Source organism: Lactuca virosa, chromosome 2 (assembly GCF_052849685.1).
Source record: "Lactuca virosa cultivar CGN04683 chromosome 2, Lactuca_virosa_CGN04683_v6, whole genome shotgun sequence".
In the NCBI taxonomy this organism is placed as follows: Eukaryota; Viridiplantae; Streptophyta; class Magnoliopsida; order Asterales; family Asteraceae; genus Lactuca; species Lactuca virosa.
In genome coordinates, this window is record NC_136427.1 from 53,497,336 (window position 1) to 53,504,425 (window position 7,090).

The following is a 7,090-nucleotide window of genomic DNA, read 5'->3' on the forward strand; positions in this document are numbered from 1 at the left end:
ATATAACACTCAAATGAAATATTAAGGCTAGAACCCAACACAATATTCTACAATTCGGAAGAGGATGCCGTAATCCAATTGCAAAATATTTGAAGGTAGGTAAATGACGATTTACCAATTTCCACCATGAAAAACGAAAATGAACATCCTATTCTAATAAAAGAATAGGTTTCATATCCTTCTGCCATGTGTCAAAGTATTACACCTCCTCATTAATTTCATATGCCACTTGTCATTTTTGTGGTTCTTCTTTTTGAATTGCATTTTCCCACATTAAATAAGTTTCCATAAAAAATAAAATTACTTCATTTCCTTTTTGGCCTTAGTATGCCATGAATATAAATACATATTCAAATTTAATTTAATTACTTGAATTAAAACATTACAATTAAAATCTAAATTTAAAATTAAACAAACTACAAGGTGATATATTTATAGATTTTACATAATAAATACTTTTTTTTAAAAACATTACAATAAACATGTAAATTTTAAATTAATCAACGATTATAATTTTACATAACTACATAGAATATCTTTTAATTAATAATTTATTTTAATTAATTAATTAATAATCATGAGTTTTTACTATGAAAGTGCAATTAATTTTGTAACCGTGGTTCCCACGGATTATAAACTAGTTAGGTTTTAAATGAATTGAAATTCCTAGATTCTTTGAGATTCATTGAACTTTCCAATGACATGTTTAATCTCGATTATGCCCTTCAAGTTTGTGACTGGGATACCAAGGATCACAAACAAGGTGTGAATAATCATGCAAATGTGCTCGATACTCTCGATGTCATTTATCACCTAAATAATGTGTCGATTAACCACACACGCTCCATTGATCTATGATAAACATCGAGCTACCCTTTGCCACCCTTGTTAGTCCAAGTTAGTGTGCCGGTTAACCACACACGCTCCACTAACGACTTGGCAAGGTGCAAAGTGTAATTTCATGGAATAGCATCATTTTTCACATTTTTCCTAAAGTAACTAAGATGGGAATTTATGAAAACATTTAGTTACTTTATAATAATCATTATACTTATTAATGAGGAATTTGTTGTCCTATCCTACCCGTTCGGCTAACGACCATCCACTAGTCAAGAGTGCGGTGGGTAAGAGTGGATACCCAATGACGATAATTTTATAGGCCGCTTCCTTAAACACCCCTTATAGACCAACTTCGTGAATGAGCCCTACTAACGGTAAGACTGACTCATCTTATACATATATATATATATATATATATATATATATATATATATATATATATATAAGTATTAAGCTTTTAATATTATAATAGTATAATGGTTGTATTTTAAACTTTTTAAAACACTAGGGTTTAGAATTTAATATTTCAAAATTAAAACTTTTTAATCAAATTTTAAATTCCAAAACTTGAGGGCAAGTTGTGAAACTTTTCAAAACTTTCTAGATCAAATTTAAAATAATTAAAATAATCATATAATTTTTACCATTATCTAAATTTGACCTAATCCAATTTTATTTTGCAAGATAAATAAAATTCAAAATTTACAAATAATTAGTTTATCATATAATTTAGTAATTATCTTAAAATTTGACAATTATCTTCCAATTAGATTATGATATCAATTACCATATTAGAAAAATCAGATTTTTGATAGAAAAACAGTTTATGGTAATTATCCAAATCTAATTTAGGCTTAAAATCCGAAAATCCTGCAATCAGACGAGTCAACTCGTCGAGTCAGGCTTTGGACTCGTCGAGTCCCAATATGGACTAGTTGAGTTCATCTGTCAGGGGCCAGAAATTGATTCTTTTTAGCTTTGAACAATTAACCATAGCATCAAATACAACAGAAAAACAGCCTAAACTCTGATACCACTGATGGGTTTTGAGCACTACAACATTCCTATGGTGTACATGCAACCCTAATGCTTTGGATCTAGGTTTTTCTCAAGTTATACATGCAAATCAAATCATCCAAAGCATGAACCCTAACTAGCATATAATTTTCAGAATTTATAACATAAAACAAAGTTAGAAGAATACCTTTTCCTTGTAGCTTGTAGATCTAGTCTCAAGCTAGGATCCGAGAATTTTCACAAAAATGTTTTTAAAAAGAACTTATAATAAAAGGGTTGGGTTAGGGACATGGGCTCGATCTCTTGTCATGTTCTTGTTTGATTGTTGGCTTGGGATCGGGAACGTGGACCTTGACTTAAATTTGGTTTTACAGGAAGATGTGGTGTGTACAGTCATCCAGATCCCGAACAGGAGAGTGGTTCCCAAAATACTCATACTTGTTATATATGCTGAGTTTTGACTTTGTTGATATGTGAACTGTTAGAAAAGCATTCTAGTGGATAATCTAGGGTTCTTATAGGGACCGTTGGATAAAAGTGCCTGATTTCGGTGATGCCTTATGATATAGGGAATTTCTTGCTATATGTTACTTGATTGTGTGATTGTTGCGTGTATGTTGATTAGTTGTATATGGTTGAGATTAAATAGCCTTAGAATGATAGACTTAGCCTTACTTCTTGTTCCTTGTTTGGTTGTGGACTTAGGGTAGAGTTGATTATATGACAATCTATCTGACCCCGTATTGTGTACAACAAGCATGAACAAAAGCAACCAGTGGTGCGGGAGCGAGGATAATCCTAGGAAGAGTGCCTAGGAACTTAGTTGTAGCTCGTAGTAGAAATAGGTATTAGCACACCTAAGAGTGGTCTAGTGTAGTGACTTAGGACCTTGGGATAAATTCTGAATCGACTACGAATAAGTGTGGAAGGTAGTATGGGTCCGTACTACTGAAAGCACAGGATCCGTATGATATTCAGGAAGAACCTCGAGGTTACTAAGGAACTAATAGGAAGGTAGCCTGGTGTGTTGAGCACTATGTTTGATGTCTGATCTTTCATGGTGTATTTTCAGTATGATAGTTATTGAAGGTTCAGGATCCGGAGTTGCACTGGGGGAGCAGGTCTGAGTGAGGAGGAGATCCGCGGGATCATTGCTGCCAGAGTGGCCGCGACGATTAGGGAGGCGACTCCAGAGTTGTTTGGGATGGTCAAGACCACGTTAATCGAGGGGTTTAACCGACGTTATACCGCCGTCACACAGGTAGATGTTGACGCAACGACAACAGTTGTTTCCATTGTAGGATCTTAGAGACGCGTGGCGATGCAGTACCGAGAGTTCAGTTATGTCACAACCTGAAAATTTCTATCTTATAAGGTCAAACACATTAACTTACGATCAAACTTATAGGTTTCTAGACCGAGTATACGTAAGGGTTGCGTATTAGGAAGTGAACCACGTAAGATCCAAGAGCCTAGAACAACATTCGAGCCATAAAACCTCAACAAGTGAGGTTCACGGCCAAGAAACATGTTCATGGCCGTGAACCCTTCTTAGGCCATGAACTCATGCTATATGTATGAGTTTTAGCCACTTTTACTTCACTTCTTCTTTCCTTGGCCACAATCAATCCATTCTCTCTCAAGTATCATCCTCAAGAACACACTTTTCTTCCCTTAAACACCCCTTTTCCTTTGCTACTCCTTAGAAGCTTACTAGGATCTTCAAACACTTGCCAAAACACCAAGATCTTCAAGTGTTCTTCACCATTTCTGGGTCGTGAACCCTACCAAGGCCGTGAACCATCCAACTTGGGCCGTGAACACTCATGTGTTCTTGGGCCGTGAACACCCCATAGGGACTTGAACACCTCAAGCCCAACCATGAACACCCTTTCATCCTCCTAACTTGCTTCTAACACTCCTTTAGTGAGTTATTCTTGCATCCTAGGCTGTTTCCCAATCACCTTTGTAGTTAGATTCACTAATTTCATGCCTATATGTATCATTATATGTCATTTAGGACTCGTTTGTGCCTCGAGACTTCATTCGTGGAACTTATCACACGTACCCGAGTCTTCAATTGAATCACCCACATAAGGTAAGTTCATACCCCTATAATCTATCTTTTAAATATTTTTAAATGCTTTTAAAGGGGGGGGGGGGGGAATACAAGTTGAACACAATAGTATTGTGATAATATTTACCTGTGATAACCATCACATTAAAGGAATTCTTATGTTTTTATAAATTAGTAAATCAATTCAAAAACTCTTTTAAAAGATGTTAGATTGTTGTTTATAAAACTCCGTTTTTAAAGTACATGCTTAACTCAGTAGATAATTGAGTCTTTTCTACAGGCTAGTAACAGTTCAAACAAACATACTAGTAAACTATAATAGGTATAGTTTAAAGGATTACTACTTACTACTTCTAGATCTGTGAAACTTACATGAGTCAGTTCATACATGAGTCAGTTCATACATACTATAACTAGAATATGAAGGAACATACATATACTATAACAAGAACAAGATAACAATAATGTGAGCCACTACTTCATGGCATAACAATATACTTGTTGTGTCACGTTTTGTAACCAGAATCTCCTGGAGGGAGAGCGTGAGTTTGTGTATAGATCTATACGGGATTGAACATCCTACACCTTGCTGCTAGCTACAGTGGGACCTGCAGGTCTACGGGTGACAAATGTCATACCATTTTCGACGTCTTTAGATCGTCGTGTTTTATACTAGTCAATCAAGCATGGTTATAACCTCATCACATTTTACCTTAATTTAACTAAATGGTTTTAAGGTAGTTAGTACTTCAGTAGTTATTTTATACAACACTACTGTATATCTTCATTTTTCCATTACATTCATATAGTGATATTCTCACATCGAGTAATACAAATTATTTCCTAGTAACATGAACATTCATTTTGAAAGGGGGCCTATAATGCTAACTTTATGATTCCCCGGTAGATACATTAGGGATATATATTAATCGGATTCGACAGGCAGTAGGATGTATGCTTTTCGCTTCATTTCTTGTTCCTTGTTTGGTTGTGGGCTTAGAGCGGATTCACACAGTCTACTATCTATTCGATCTTGATATATATATATATATATATATATATATATATATATATATATATATATATCCTGTATACACCAAGTAATCATAGGGAGTAACAGGTATGGGTTAGGTCACATCATACAAATTCAGTATACCGCTTTGTAGTACAAAAACATACTTTTCGGATAGAACCTTAAGTAGGTGAAACTAGAAACTTATCTAAAAAGGGTTTGATACGCTCTATTAAACCAGTATAACTTAAAGGACTTTAAATGGTTAATTCTATAATGCCTTAGTTTATACATCAAGGTTATATATAATTAATATCCGATAGGCAGTGAAATGTGTGTTTTTCGCCTTACTTCCTGTTCCTTGTTTAGTTGTGGGCTTAGGGCAGATTCACACATTTAACTGTCCGTTCGATATTAGATTATATATAACTAGTATAGACTAAGTGATTATAGAAGGAACTATTATGGTTACCATTTTACTAAAGGAAATATATGATTTTCTTAAGGAATGTTTGTTGGATTAGGTGTCTAAGTTCATAACTATTTCTGGGTTGTACTTGACCCGACCCGGCATGGTCCATTTGGGTTGCATGACATCATACATTTGGATAAACTAAAATGAGAGAAATAACACTTATTGTTTATTAATATATTATAAGTTCTAATATATTAATAATATTATTTAATTAGTATTGATGAAGAATTAATCTAGTATTAATTAAGTGATCAAAAGATGACTAATTAAATATATGGGTTGATTATGTAAATCATCCATAACTTGTATAGTGGGCTAAAGGCTCCATGGATTATCAAGTTGGGCTAAGGTCCATAGGAAGCTCCATGGATGCTCCATGGGAGTTACTGTCACACCCCAAAACCGGAAAGGCGGAATCGTTCGGGGGTGGAGGACGTCATGTTTAGTATCACGAGATATGTATATGGTAAGCAAGTAATGAACAACCATTTCATTTCGAAAGAAAGTGTTTACAATGTGTGTGTTCACAAAACATAGAATTCATAAACAAATAACAAAACAAGACTTGAAGCTATAATGCTCCATCTTCTGAATTCCCAGCACGAACACCTGTCTAATAGTCTCCTGAGAATACAAGTTATTTGAAAGAGTTGATCAGCAATTAAGCTGGTGAGTTCATAAGATTTTAGTGATGTAAGTAAGTTTTAAAGTGTTGTTAAAAATGTAGATGTAACATATAGTTGTAAAATGTTGTAAGTTGTAAGTTCTGTTTTGAAAAGCTCGCCTGTTCCTCTAGAAAATCCTATATTTCCTACTTTGATGGAAGTTTAAGTAAAATGACACTACAACCCCTTCTATGGGTACTAAGTGGGTACAAGTTATATAAGACTCAGAGTAAACAAACAATCGATTGTGTGCATCTGCCCTAAGCTCACAACCAAACAAGGAACAGAAATTTAGGCGGATAGCACACATCCCATTGGTTGTTAGATCATTGTCATATATAACCCAGGTGTATTCACTTGTTACTCATGGAGTTAATTGTAATGGTTCCTTTATATCTAATGAAAAGTTCTTTAAGAAAACCCTTATTTCTTATAATAAAATGGTGACCACAATGACTACTTTTATAATAGCTTAGTTTATACTGATATATATATAATCTAATATCGGATAGAAAGTTAATTGAGTGAATCTGCCCTAAGCCCACAATCAAACAAGGAACAGGAAGTAAGGCAGAAAGCACACATCCAACTACCTATTGGGTATTAGTTTTATATATAAACATGATGTATAAACTAAGGTATTATAGAGTTACTCACCTAAGGTCCTTTAAATTGTACTGGTTTAATAAAATGGATTAAACCCTTTACTGGGAAGTTTCTAGTTTTGTATACCAAGAGTACTAATTTTGGAAAGTATGTTTTGTACTAGAAAAACTGTGCTTTGACTCTGTGTCCTAACCTGACCCATACCTGGTATCCTTATGATGACTTAATGTATACTAAGCATACATATATATAGAATCGGGTAGAAAATAGATTGGGTGAATTCGTTCCAAGCCCACAACCAAACAAGGAATAGGAAATGAAACGGAGAGCACACATCCTATTACCTGTCGGACTCTATTGGTATATATATATCCTGTGATGTATACATTAAGGAATCA